At 39.2% G+C, this 14,265-nt stretch overlaps 1 pseudogene across 1 annotated transcript; it reads left to right on the top strand.

The window, feature by feature from the left end:
• The first annotated feature begins 12,322 nt into the window (after positions 1-12,322).
• Positions 12,323-13,249, top strand: LOC307111061 (PRELI domain-containing protein 1, mitochondrial-like; annotated as a pseudogene). Its single transcript has one exon. The product of its transcript is annotated as a PRELI domain-containing protein 1, mitochondrial-like (transcript).
• The last annotated feature ends 1,016 nt before the right edge of the window (positions 13,250-14,265 follow it).

Below are 14,265 nucleotides of genomic sequence, written 5' to 3'. Positions count from 1 at the left end.
TGGGCTAGAAAACATTTAGGAAAAAAACATTTCATGGAAAAAGGATTAGAAATCCTCAGTGTACCTAACAGATGATAAAAATATAGCCATGGTACATATGAATAGGGTACGTTATTTACCAAATTGAGAATATTTACACTATATAGATAGAGTTTTCAAACTTTCTATGATGAAGGCTAGGTTTTCTACCCCTTAGTCATCATCTCCCAAGTCCTGTCATCTGATCCAGCTGTAAGCATCCTCTATTTTCTGTATCTATAAAGTCTCTCTAAATAAATAAATAAATAAATAAATAAATAAAATGGACTTAGACAATATTTAGTCCTTTGTGATTGGCTTCTTTCACTTTAGCTCATCCACACTGTAGCAGTAATTTCTATTGTTGAATACTATTCCATTGTACAAATATACTAGTTCCTATATCATAGAGTTTTGAAGGTACTGAGTCATTTGTCTTGTAGATTTGTCCTATAGATTTTACTGACATTTTGGATTTGGCAGATTGCTTCCTCTTGGTCTCAGTTAACATGTATGTATGTATGTATGTATGTATGTATGTATGTATGTATGTCAGTGGGGGCGGGTTGGAGGGTAAATCGATAAATACATTTAATTAGATTAAATATTGCTATCATAGCTAAGAATACTTCAGGTAATGCATGTATTTCCTATCATATCATATCATAAGACATGTAATGTCTGGTCATTTCTTTTATAGATGCCAAAGTGATCAGAAGGTTTATTGGGTGGTGTCAGCCTGATCCCTCTATTATAAAATTCTCCATTAACTTTTCACTTTACAGCTTTAACATGCATTGACAAACATGGTTCTTAGGTTCACAAGGGTTGCAAACTGGTGATTTTCTATTACTATCATTCCCTCTGCATTTATTAGTTGGACTTCTTCCATAAAGAACTTTCATCAATTGTTTGGTTACCCTGAAATACAGTTTGAAAGGCAGGAAAAATGCTTGAGCCTTTCTTTTTATTTATCAATTTGCAGATAAGTGGGTAACCTAGTAACCTTCAGTAGTGAACCATGAGTTTGTTTGCTATGTTTTGCATTATTATGAAATTTTACATATCAGATGTGAGTCAATGAGTTGCAATTATTGTTATTTTACTAATGTCTAGATTTTTCCCATTAGTCTTTGATAGCTTGCTTGTTTCCTGGTACAATGAGAGGTTCCAAGTTTATCTCATTACATTTCTTACCCTAAACCTGCAATCATTTTTTCCAAGGAACCCAGGTTCCTTTTGGTTAAAACTAAACAATTTGAATACTATGAATGCTATTGCTACTGCATTTTTATTGCTTTTAGGACTTTCAGAGTTAGGAAGATTAGGATAAAGTTAGGAAGCATGTACTGGTTTTCGAAAGAAAAAAATAAATTATACTGGTATTTCCATTTCAAAGTGAAGAATACAGATGTTTACTTAATTTTTCTGGTTTTATATGTGCCTTTTTTCTTTTAAATGGAAAATCTTGGTTTTAACATTAACATAATTACTTGCTTTCTTTATCCTATAATAGATGTATAATATTTTAAAAATAGCAATACCAGTATTATTTAAAACAGTAAGACTACTGAATGTAATATACCCAACTAGAGATGTAAACAAAAACAAAAACTGCACATTCTAGTAATGATATTCTTTGTGTAGTTTTGGCATCAACTTGATAAAAGTTGTGGCCATTTGTTTCAATTTATAGGTATTTATTTTTATTCTTTTTAAATTCAACTTTATATATAAAACATTTACCTAGTTCCAAAGTCTACACCATATAACAAAACAACTTGACAGAAGTTCTGCCTCTCTTCGCCTTGCCTCCCCAAATCTTGCTCCCCCACAGAGAGAACAATTTTATTAGATTGTGAGTTATACTTCCACTGCTCTGGAAATATAAACCAACATTTATATGCCTCTCTTACACAAAGATAGACCACTACAAACAGTGCTCTGCATCTTACATTTTTTCATTTAAAATATACCCTAGAAATAATTCCCTGTAATGTACAGCAACTTTCCTCATTTATTTGTATAATTGCAAACCAACTTTTGTTTAATCATTCAACAGTGCATGGATATTTGGGTTTTTCCACCTTTTGGCTTGGAGACACCTTTTTTAAATAAAAAGGGACATCTTTTTAAAACACAAATCAGACCATAGGATTTACCTGCTGAATTCTCAAAGCCTTGCTTCATCTGGATCTGCTAATAATTCCAAACTTATTCTCTACTCCCTCTAGCCCAGCTCCTCATCTCTACCTGCATATTAGAATCATGTAGGTTACTATATTTTTCTCCAGCAGTGCTCTCGAGTCTAGACCAATTAAATCAGAAGCTTTGGAGGTCAGGACTGAGGCATTAGAATGTTTTAAAACAGTAGTTCTCAAACTTTAACATACATCAGAATCACTTGAAGGGCTTGTAAAAACACGGATTTCTAGGTCCCAGAGATCCTGAGTTAGCAAACCTAAGCTAGGGCCTGAGAATTTGTATTTCTAAAAGTTTCCACTTAATGCTGATCCTGCTATTCCTTTGAGAAGCCACGCAACTGTTAAGTCACAAATTTTGTTGACTTGTTAGTTGTCAGCCCTGTGGAGAAAGGGATCAAGTTTATCTTGTTTACTACTAATGCCTGAAGTACAGTTCTTTGATAAATAACTGTAATTTACTGAATCATGATAGAAGAACTTAAGAGAACTACCTTACAAATCGACAGCTCAGGCAGTCAAAATAAAATGATGACTATAGCAAAAAAGACAGATGACAAGTGTTGGCAAGGATATGGAGAAACTTGAACCCATGTGCACTATTCATGGGAATGTAAAATGTAGCCACTATGGAGAAAAGTCTGGCAATTTCTCAAAATGTTAAACATAGAATTATCATATGACCCATCAAGTCCACTCTCATAAAAGCCACGACAAGAGTAAACAGTGCCAGATTTGCCCTTTTGCCATAAGCAGCTATAAAAAAGAGGAGGCAGTTGTTTTCAGACATTGAACAGCATGCAGCGTAGTACTGTGATCTTTGGGACAGGATATATACAAGGTGAACCCAATGATCAAGTTCACTGACTTCCTGCTGTGGGATGAGGAAGTGGGGCACCCGAGCATGGCAGGCGTGCCAGTGAACTGACAGTAGAAATCATACTTTCAGATCTCTGAGGAGTTGGAATATTCAGGCCAACTCCCGAATGCTGGAGAAGTAAAAGATTTCTGGACATGAGGGAAGACATAAATTTAAGTGGGAATTTAGCATGAGTCCTTGGCAACTTGAATGCACAAATGCAAGAAGTGATTCCACAAAGTCTAGCAGAGATAACCTGTTGTGTGACTTTCAGTTAAAGTGCTTGAAGATATTTGGCTTCCAGCCCCATCCAGTGTTAAGAAACTATATTTAATAACTAAATTATTCAGCTGAAACCCCAGAAAGGCTTTAGAAGTAAGGAGGACACCCTGGAATAAGAGTCATGCCCTAAGACTTATTTCAAAACTGAGAGTAAAATCAATCCAGACAGGACCAAAAAGCTCTGTAATTTAACTGCCTAACACAACAAAATGCAACATCTTTTTTTCTTTCAACATTCTTTAAAGGGTGATGAAACAATGCAGTCTCCCTTACAACATATAATCCACAAGTCCAGCACAATTAAAGAACAAAATATTAAACAAACAAATAAGCAGGAAATACTGATCTATAATAAAGAAAAAAAAAGAAATGTTAATAGAAAAAGGCACTGAATGACCCATATGTTGAGTTATAGATGTTGATTTTAAAGCAGCTGGCATAAATATATTTAAGGATAAAAAGGAAAAAGTGGATATAATCAGTGAACCGATGTAGATTTCAGCAGAGAGGAATTTATTATTTAAAAAAACAAGTGGAAACTTTACAACAGAAAAGTACATATCTGAAATAAAAATTTTACTGGGTAGACTTAACAGACTTCTGAAGAAAGAGGTAATAAACTTACAGACAAATCAATAGAAATTATCCAATGTGACGAAAGACACACACAAAAAAAGCTGAAATTTTTAATAGAGCCTCAGTTTACATGCAAAATAATATTCATGAAATTAAATTCCCAGAGGGATTGGAAAGAGAATGGGACAGAAAATTATTAAATGGTTGATTCTTAGGATATGAGGGGCAAAAGACCCAGAATAGCCAACACAACATTGAAGGAAAAGAACAGTCAGAGGACTGACACTACCTGACGACAAGACTTACTCTAAAGCTATCGTAATCAAGACAGTGTGGTGGGCAAAAGAATAAACAAAGATTAATAGAATAGACTAGAGAGCCCAAAAACATATCCACAGAAATACAGTCAATTAATCTTTGACAAAGGCGAAAGATAATACAATCGAGAAAAGGTAGTAGTCATTTTAATAAATGGTGCTGAAACAACTTGATATGCACATGCCAAAAAAGAATCTAAATACAGTTTATATCCTTCATAAAAAATAATTCAAAATATATGACCTAAATGTGAAATTATATAACTCTTAGAAGATATCAAAGACAATCAACATGAATTTGGTTTAGATACAGCACTAACTGCACAATCCATGAAATAAATAATTGTAAGCTGGATTTCATTAAATTAAAAATGCCTGCTGCGTAAAAGACACTGTGTAAGAATGAGAAGACAAACCACACTGGGAGAAAATATTTGCAAAAGACATATCTGATAAAGAATAGTTATCCAAAATATACTCAACAGTAAGAAAACAAACAACTCGATTAAAAATGGCAAAAGACCTGCACAGGCACCTCTCCAAAGAAAATATACAGATGGGGGAAAAATGCATATGAAAAGATGCTCAACATTATTTGTCACTAGGGAATTGCAAATTAAAACAATAATGACGTCTACTACACAACTACTAGAATAGCTGAAATCCAAAAAACTGATGATACGAAATGCTGATGAGAATGCAAAGTAAGAGGAACACATATATTACTGATGGGAATGAAAAATGGTATTTTTTTTGCAGGGGGCAAGGGGTGTTGTTTGTTTGTTTGTTTGTTTGTTTGTTTGTCTGGGGCTTGAAAAATATTACTTAAGCTTGCCTTGATACATACGTTATGAAAAACACGATAAAGAGCCTGAATGAGCGAACAGCAACACACCCGATACAAATATTAGTTTTAGGCATAGCCTCTGAAAACATACTGCTACCAACTGGATTCAGGATAATGATTAAAGACTGTGTAATTGCGTTTTTAAACCACAGTTGTGCTGGGGGTGACAGAGTGTGGGGAAAGAGATCCAAAATAATTTAATTGCAATTAAACTCTGCATTATCAAACTCCCCAAAATGTCAAGGTGTCAAGACAAACTTAAGGATTCCAAGATCATAGACCCTCATATTTGCCACAAGGCCTGGTGACACAAGCAGTGTGTACAAGATCCTTAACAGACAGCACAAAAATAATGGGTAATCTAAGCTTTATTTGACTCTAACCCACAGAGGCACAACCATCCCTCTTCGTCCGAGCAACCTGCAAGAAGGCACAGCCACCAGGTTATTCCAACATTCACTAGTTTACTTTCCTCCAATGTATCCCTCACCTTCACCAAGCCAGCCCACACCCCAGAGTGCATGATGTGGAAGGCCAGAGCTCAAGGGCCTGGAGCGACCAGCAGGACAAGGCAAAGCGAGGCCAGTTCCAGCCTCAGGGAACCAAGGTGGCTGTCAAGAAGGAAGCTCCAGGGTGGTACTTTGGAGCACAGTTAGGCAGTGTCTTACAAAGGTAAACACAGTCCAATCATACAACCCATCAGTCATAGTCCTAGTTATTTACGTAACTGAAGTGAAAACTTACGTCTACACAAAATGTAAGCACGAATATTTACAGCAGCTTTATTCATAAAAGCCAAAAATTGGAAACAGTCAAGATGTCCTTCAAGAGAAGAATGGATAAACAAATTGGGTACACCTACCTATACAATGGAAAATTATTCAGCAATAAGAAAACTAAGCTACCAAACATGAAAAGACACAGATGAATCTTAACCACATATTGCTAAATGAAAGAAGCCAGTATGCAAAGGCTACATACTATATGACTCCTAATATGACATTCTGGAAAAGGCAAAACTAGACAATAAAAATTATCAGGAGTTCCAGAGGAATAGAGGGATATTTTTTAAAAATTTTATTTAATTTATTTTTTACAGAGAGGAAGGGAGAAGGATAGGGAGTTAGAAACATCGATCAGTTGCCTCCTGCACACCCCCTACTGGGGATGTGCCTGCAACCAAGGTACATGCCCTTGACCAGAATCGAACCTGGGACCCTTCAGTCTGCAGGCCAATGCTCTATCCACTAAGCCAAACCCGTTAGGGTGAAATAGAGGGATATTTGAGTAGATAAAGCACAGGGGACTTTGGGGGCTATGAAATTATTCTGTATGATATTGTAACTGTGATATTTGACATTATGCATTTATCAAAGCCCATTGAATTATGCAGCACAAAGAGTGAATCTTAATGTGTGCAAATTACAAAAATCATTTAGGAGGTCAAGGAAGTCCCAGGACATTATGCAGAATGTGATAAAACCATCTGCTGTATTACAAATCTGTGAAACAACTTCTCTGAAGCAGATGGGGGAAAGGTACTGACCTAAGGAACCCTGAAAGTAAGTAGAGTCTGTAAAAATAAAAGGAAAAGAAACTATATATAAACACTGGACTCTAGTTGTTAAAATTATACTCCAGGGGGGATGGGTTAATAATTCTGATACTGTTATACCTGTATACTGTGATTGAACAATTAAGGAAATGAATGGAGGATGGTGGGAGTCCAGACAGATAAGCAAGGGAAGCAAGCTAGAATGATCCATGTGGACATAGATTAGAGATATTACTATGAGTTCATGTGTAGTTTAATATAAACGGTTACAAATAGAAAGATTTACTTATGAGTGTGTACACAGATTATCTAAACACATATATTTTCTTATTCCATCAGCAGAGAGGGCCTAGAAACACTTCAGTAGCAGCAAGAACTTCCAGCACTCAAATATTAGTTTCTAACACTAATCTACAATCAAATGAAGCAGGAGAAATGACTCATTCTAGGTCTGAAACAAGAAATGGATGAGATAAGCCTGGAGCATCTTAGAGTGGCAGGGAGTAAGGAAGTGCTACCTCCCCCCAACCCCCACACACAAAATCACAAAAATAAGGGTATGTTGAAAGGACACTGACGTCAAGGAAAAGATCTCCTAATGGCCAAAACTGGAACAATTTAAGCAACAAAATAAGTAAAGCAATATTGAATTATAACCCAAAGTATATCCATGAGCCCATCATAATTCAATAAATACACTAGTGAATTAATTAATTAAGAAGAAGAAACAAATCTCCCTTGCAGAAGAATTCAAAATAAATTGTGTTTATTTGTTCTCCCCCCTCAGAGGTGAAACATAACTCCCCTCTCCTTAAGTGTGGCCTGCACACAGTGACTTCCTTCCAAAGAGTCCAGAGTGGAAAGGGGGAAAGTAACTTTATAGTTGAGAAACCTGACATACACTACCTCAACCAATGGTCAAGGTTAGCATCAGCATTAGCATACCATGTTGATAATATGTACCCTTGATATGTACCCTTGAGAATGATACTACCTTTGTTGTCCTCCTCCTCAAAACCTAAAATCATGAGAAAAACATCAGACAGTGCCTAGCAGAGGGACATTTTACAATATTTGACTAGTACTTCTCAAAACTGTCAAGGTCATCAAAAACAAGGGAAGTCTGAGAAACTGTCACAGCAAAGAGGAGCCCTGGATGGGATTTTGGAACAGTAAAAAGACATTAGATAAAAACGAAAGAAATCTGAATAAGCTCGGCTTCTCTCAGGTCAGGCAAGTTCTATCCATGTATCAGAGAAAATGGCCACCTACAGCCACAAAATCTCATCTTCCTAGTTTTAAGAATCAAAGTGGTTGACCATCGACCCATGAACCAGGAGGTCATGGTTCTATTCCTGGTTAGCGCGCATGCCTGGTTGTGGGCTCAGTCCCCAGCAGGGGGTATGCAGGAGACAGCTGATCAATGATTCTCTCTCATTGTTGATATTTCTATCTCTCTCTCCCTCTCTCTTTCACTCTCTGAAATCAATAATATATATATAATTTTTTTAAAGAACTAAAGTGGGGGAAAGGAAAATTTCCCCCTCTGATGTCTATATATCAATCCAGGGGAAGATTCCAATTGGCCCTATTTGGATCTTGAGTCCATCCCTGTGATGAAATGATGGGTAGGGCACCCAAACTGACAGTCACTCTGGGACCACTATAAATGGGAGAACAGCTTCTTAAAAGACATAGAGTGTTAAAAAAGCAAAAATTACTGAGGTCTGCTACAATAGAAATGTGATTGATGAAAATGGATTCAAGAAGAGTTCAGAAAATCTGAATAGGCCACTAACTATAATTTAAATTGAAAAAGTTATATTATCTACTACCCCTAAAAGGCACCAGTGCCAGACTGTTCTATCAAATTCACAAAGAACAGATAATTCCTGAATTATTTAAATTGCTCCAGATCATAGGAAAAAGAAAAGGCATGTATTCAACAAGATTAGCATTGCCTCATTACAAAACATTAGACAGGAACAGCATGGGAATGGGGATAAAATCACAGACAAATCTCATATATACATAGAGATGTAAAAATTCTTAGTAAGATATTAGCAAAGTGAATTCAGCAACGTATTAAAAGAATAATACAGAATAATACAACATAACCAAGTAACATTTATCATAATATACTTTCATTAGTGTATTTTAATATAATTCACTATATTGATAGATTAAAGGAGCAAAACCATTTGAATGTTTCAATAGTTTCCAATGTGTTTTTATTAATTCAACACCCATACATAATTTTTTAAAATGTTCTTAGCAAGCCAGAAAGAGAATGATACTTCCTTAATTTGGTAAAGAGAATCAGAAAACTAAAGTAAACATCATATTTAATGGTGAATCATTGCAAGCATTTCTGTTAGAGAAATAAGAGGATATACTCTCATCACTATCTTTGACCATTGTACTAGAGTTCATAGATAATGAATTAAGAGAAGAAAAGAAAAGGTAAGTATTTTTTTTTTTTTTGGTGGGGGGACTTATTAACTGCAAATATAACAAAAAATCTAAGAGAATCAACTGAAAAATCAATCGCACTAATAAAATAATTTAATGATATAGCAAGATTCAAGAGAGACAAAGTAAAATTTATTAGTTTTTCTACACTAGCAATAACCAATAAGAATATAAAATAGCCCTAGCTGGTTTGGCTCAGTGGATAAAGCGTCGGCCTGAAGCCAAAGGGTCCCAGGTTCGAATCCAGTCAAGGGCACATACCTCGGTTGTAGGCTCCTTCCCAGCCCTGGTCGTGGCTTGTGCAGGAGGCAACCAATCAAGGTGTTTCTCCCACATCAGTATTTCTCTCTGTCTTTCCCTCCCTTCCCTCTCTCTAAAAATCAATGGAAAAATATCTTCAGGTGAGGAGTAAAATTAAAAAAATAAATAAAGAAAGAATATAAAATAAAGTCAATTTTCAGGACTCAGGATTGACCACCAGAACAAATAATACATAAATATATGTTTTATGAGAATTAAGATTTGAAATGGAGGCATAAAAACCTCCACTTACCTCACCACCACCACCACCAGCAGCTCTTTTCACATCAGCCACACTTTAACTTGTCACCAGAGCCTCATAGTGAATTAGTTTATGAGATCCTTATCCTCTTTGATAGAATGTACTGATACTCAGTACATTCTATCTCTATTCAATTATATCATTGTTTTTGGATCAAAATTATTTGTGTGTGCTTCTTATTTCCTCCTATTATGTGATCAATGACTTTCTCTTTATACTGCACCCCACAACGTCTTAAGTACACAATGGTTATTGACTTGAATGCAGTCAGAGGGTATGAGTAAAAGAGAAGGAAATGGAGAGAATAAATTAAAGAGGAGGGAAATAATAAAGGGTCAGAAAGGATTGGTTGACATAAGTAACTTGAGCCTCTTTTATTCACTCCTATCATGGCTAAATCATCATTATCTGATTTCCTTAAAATACAAAATGGTAAAAATTCTAGCACAAGATATTCATTTTTTTGAGAAACTTCCAGTGAAAAAAACTAGGAAACATTCCACAAAAAATAGCCTGAGTGAGAAGGACATTCCTGATTTTTTTTTTTTTTTGCAGGATTTGAATTTAATTCTTCCTTTCCCATTCTCCACAAATTCTCCCAAATATCCTTTCTTTCTTTTTTTTTTCTTTCCTTGGCCTCATCTCTATTTGCCTTTCTTTTCTCCTAAAACTAGGTCTTCCCTTCTCTTCTGTTAAGCCTGGTTTCAGAGGGAAATGAGGAGGCCCTGGGTTTTATGTCCTCTGTGGTGTGGGAATGAAGGAATCAGAAGTGATCAAATATGTACACAGTACATATTCTATGTTTGGAAAGAGTAGACATTTGGGAATTAAATAGAACTGTATTGAAATCAGTCTCCATTCACACTTACAATCTCTGTGCCTCAGTGTTCGCATCAGAAAAATAAAGACAATAATAGCGCTTTGATGGAGAATTCTATGGATTAAGTAAGGTATGATTTATCTAACACCTAGTTCAAAGTAGGCTCTCAGCAAATAACAGCTATTAGGGAAAGATGGTTGAAAAACAAGGGAGAGTGTAAAAAGGCCATACTCCAGTTTTTTCTCCCACTTTTCTGCCCTCTAGCCTAAAATCATAGGAGTGGGGAGAAGGCAGGAGGTGAAAGTGTGGGAAAAGCAATACTAAATCTTATATCTTAATCCCCAATTTACTGCTGGATCAAAATCAAAGACACTGACATGACAGTTTTTATTTCATACATGACAGTTATTATTTCATACTGCACCCTCTTCAATCTGGGACCCCTTGAGGGATGTCCAACTACCTGTTTAGGCCCGATCCTGGTAGGATAGGGCCTAAACGGGCAGTCAGACATCCCTCTCACAATCCAGGAGTGCTGGCTCCCAACTGCTGGCCTGCCTGCCTTCCTAATTGTCCCTAACCGCTTCTGCCTGCCAGCCTGATCACCCCCTAACCACTCCCCTGCAGGCTTGGTCACCCCTAACTTCCCTCCCCTGCAGGCCTGGTCACCCCTAACTTCCCTCCCCTGCAGACCTGGTCCCCCCCAACTGCTCTCCCCTGCAGGCCTGGGTCCCCCCCAACTGCCCTTCCCTGCAGGCCCTGTCGCCCCCAACTTCCCTCCTCTGCTGGCCTGGTCACCCCAAACTTCCCTCCCCTGCGGGCTTGATCTCCCCCAATTGCCCTCCCTTGCAGGCCATCTTGTACCAGCCATCTTGTGTCCACATGGGGGCAGTCATCTTTGACCACATGGGGGCAGCCATCTTGTGTGTTGGAGTGATGGTCAGTTTTCATATTATTCTTTTATTAGGATTAGATAGGATAGAGGCCTGGTGCACAGGTGGGGGCCAGCTGGTTTGCCCTGAAGGGTGTCCCGGATCAGGGTGGGGGTTCCCTTGGGGTGTGGGGCGGCCTGGGCGAGGGGCCTGTGGTGGTTTGCAGGCTGGCCACACCCCCCAGCGCCCCAAGCGGAGGCCCTGGTATCTGGGATTTATTTATCTTCTATAATTGAAACTTTGTAGCCTTCAGCAGAGGCCAAGGCAGGCCAGGGCTGCGGAAACTTGGCTTCCTCCATCACCGGGGGAAACTCAAGCCTCCTGCTCTCTCCAGCTCCGTGGCTGCCACCATTTTTGTTGGGATTTATTTATCTTCTATAATTGAAACTTTGTAGCCTTAAGCAGAGGCAAGGCCGGCCAGGGCAGGCAGAAAGCTTGGCTTCCTCCATTGCCGGGGAAACCTAAGCCTCCTGCTCTCTCCATGGCCGCAGCCATCTTGGTTGGGTTAATTTGCATACTTGCTCCTGAGTGGCTGGTGGGTGTGGCGGAGGTACGGTCGATTTGCATATTACTCTTTTATTAGATAGGACTAGTAGCCCTGTGCACGAATCCATGCGCCAGTAGCTCGATGCCGCCCTCCATGAGCTCTCTGCCTGCTGTCCCGCACTTCTGTAGCTCCCCCCAGCTCTCCCCTCAATAGCTTGCTGCCCTGCCCCCTCCTGTAGCTCTCAGCCACCCCACCCTCCTGCTGATCTGTGATCTGGTCATTACGTGGTCGGTCCTTACGCTTCACAGCATAATGAACATTTGCATATTACATCTTTATTATAAAGGATATCTGATTTAGTCTACTTCAGAGAAATGATCTAAGCAATAACTTATCATATTTGGAATAAAAATTCCAAAGAGGAAAATTCTCTTATATCAAAACTCCAGGGGCAGCCAACAACTCCTCATGGCGGCGGCTGCTGTTGGGGTGCAGTGGGGCAGTGACTGAGCTGGTGCCAGGCAGGCATGCCCCCCAGGCTCTGCACCCCTGATGCAGCTCCAGTGCCGACCCCGCCCGGCCGGGACAATGGTGAAGTATTTCCTGGGCCACAGCGTGCTCTGGAGTTCCCGGGACCAAGTGTTCGCTGCCTTCTGGCAGCAGTACCCGAATCCCTATAGCAAACGACATAGTGCAGCGGGAGGTGACCCCTGACCAGAAGCTCCTGTCCCGGAGACTCCTGACCAAGACCAACAGGATGCCCCCTGGGCCGAGCGACTATTTCCTGCCAATGTTGCTCACTTGGTGTACATCCTGGAGGATTCTATTGTGGACCCACAGAACCAGGCCATGACCACCTTCACTTGGAACATCAACCACGCCCGGTTGATGGTGGTGGAGGAACGATGTGTTTACTGTAACAGCGGCTGGACCGAAATCCACTGGGAAGCTTGGGTCTCCAGAGCTGTCCAGGAATTTGGTCTCGCCCGGATCAAAAGCAATGTGACCAAGTCCATGAAGGGTTTTGAATGCACCTTGGCTAAGCTGCAAGGTGAGGCCCCTTCCAAAACCCTTGTTGAGACAGCCAAGGAAGCCGAGGAGAAGGCAAAGGAGATGGCACTGGCAGCTACAGAGAAGGCCAAGGACCTTGCCAGCCAGGCAGCCACCAAGAAGCAGCAGCAGCAGCAGCAGCAGTTTGTGTAGCCAGCGCAGACCCTGGTGCAGCAGCACACCACACCACTGGCTGCACTCCCTCTGCCCTCCCCGCTGTATTTTATTATTAAAAGTCAACTTCCAAAAAGAAAACCCACAAAAAACAAAACAAAAAAACTCCAGTGAACTGACACACCCAGCTTCCCAAGAGAAATAAAAATCTGATTATGTCATTTCTCCCCTTGCCCATTCCCGTATCAATAGTTTCAAATTCTCAGAAGGTAATAAAAGTTCTCGTCGTTCACATGATAAGTAAACAAAGTAACACCCCCCCCCCAAACACACACACACACACACACAATGCATAGGGGTACCATGGTAGAGAAAGAGGGGGCAATTTTATCTAATTAGTGAATTTTCCAGATATTTCATATTTGGTCCTCATTAAAAATGTGAATGTCTGTTGTAGATCATTTATGACTAGTGGTCATTGTAATTCTTGTGAACAGTGTTTTCAAAGCATGTGGATACATTTTTCAGAACACCGGGTCTACCCTATAATTATTGCTACATTTATAATCATTGGTCTGGTCAATAAAAAGGGAAGGAGCAAGTTTCAGGCTAGTCCTGTAAGAAAATGCTTCACTCCCTTCTGTCATCACTCAGACTTGGCTCTGGTTTCAGTGTTAGTGAATTCACTGCACTTTTAAGTAAAAAAGAAAAGAACACATTTCAGTTACTGCTGACAAAATAGTTTATCAGTCTTTCTGTTAGTATGAGTCATAGCAGAAAAGAACTTGATGATTTGCAAGAAGAAACCACAGTGCACTAAGAAGCAAGAGAATGGTATCAGCAACCAATTTGACTCTAAGTTTTTCTTTGAGTGCCTACTATGTACAAGCAATGGGACAGAGACCCACCACAGGTTGCCACTTCTGGAACTTTATGCTTCTGATGAAGTGTAATAAAGTGAGAAGAAGGGAAGGGGTTGAGCTCTTAGCAACAGGACTGAGCCTTCCAGCCAGCTGAGGGGTGACTGCAACAGAAGCAAGCCACCTGTCACAATCTGCCAGTTTAAGAAAGCCAAAACTCTCTCCAAATCCAGTCCATTCTGGGTTGAGCACTGATACTGAATGTTTATCACTGAGTCCCTGTATCCCAGTTCATATTTAAACCTACCATTTG

This window comes from Cnephaeus nilssonii (assembly GCF_951640355.1).
Source record: "Cnephaeus nilssonii genome assembly, chromosome: 14".
Classification (NCBI taxonomy): domain Eukaryota; kingdom Metazoa; phylum Chordata; class Mammalia; order Chiroptera; family Vespertilionidae; genus Cnephaeus; species Cnephaeus nilssonii.
Note: the sequence above shows the minus strand (reverse complement) of the source record. Positions and strands in the feature narration are given on the sequence as shown.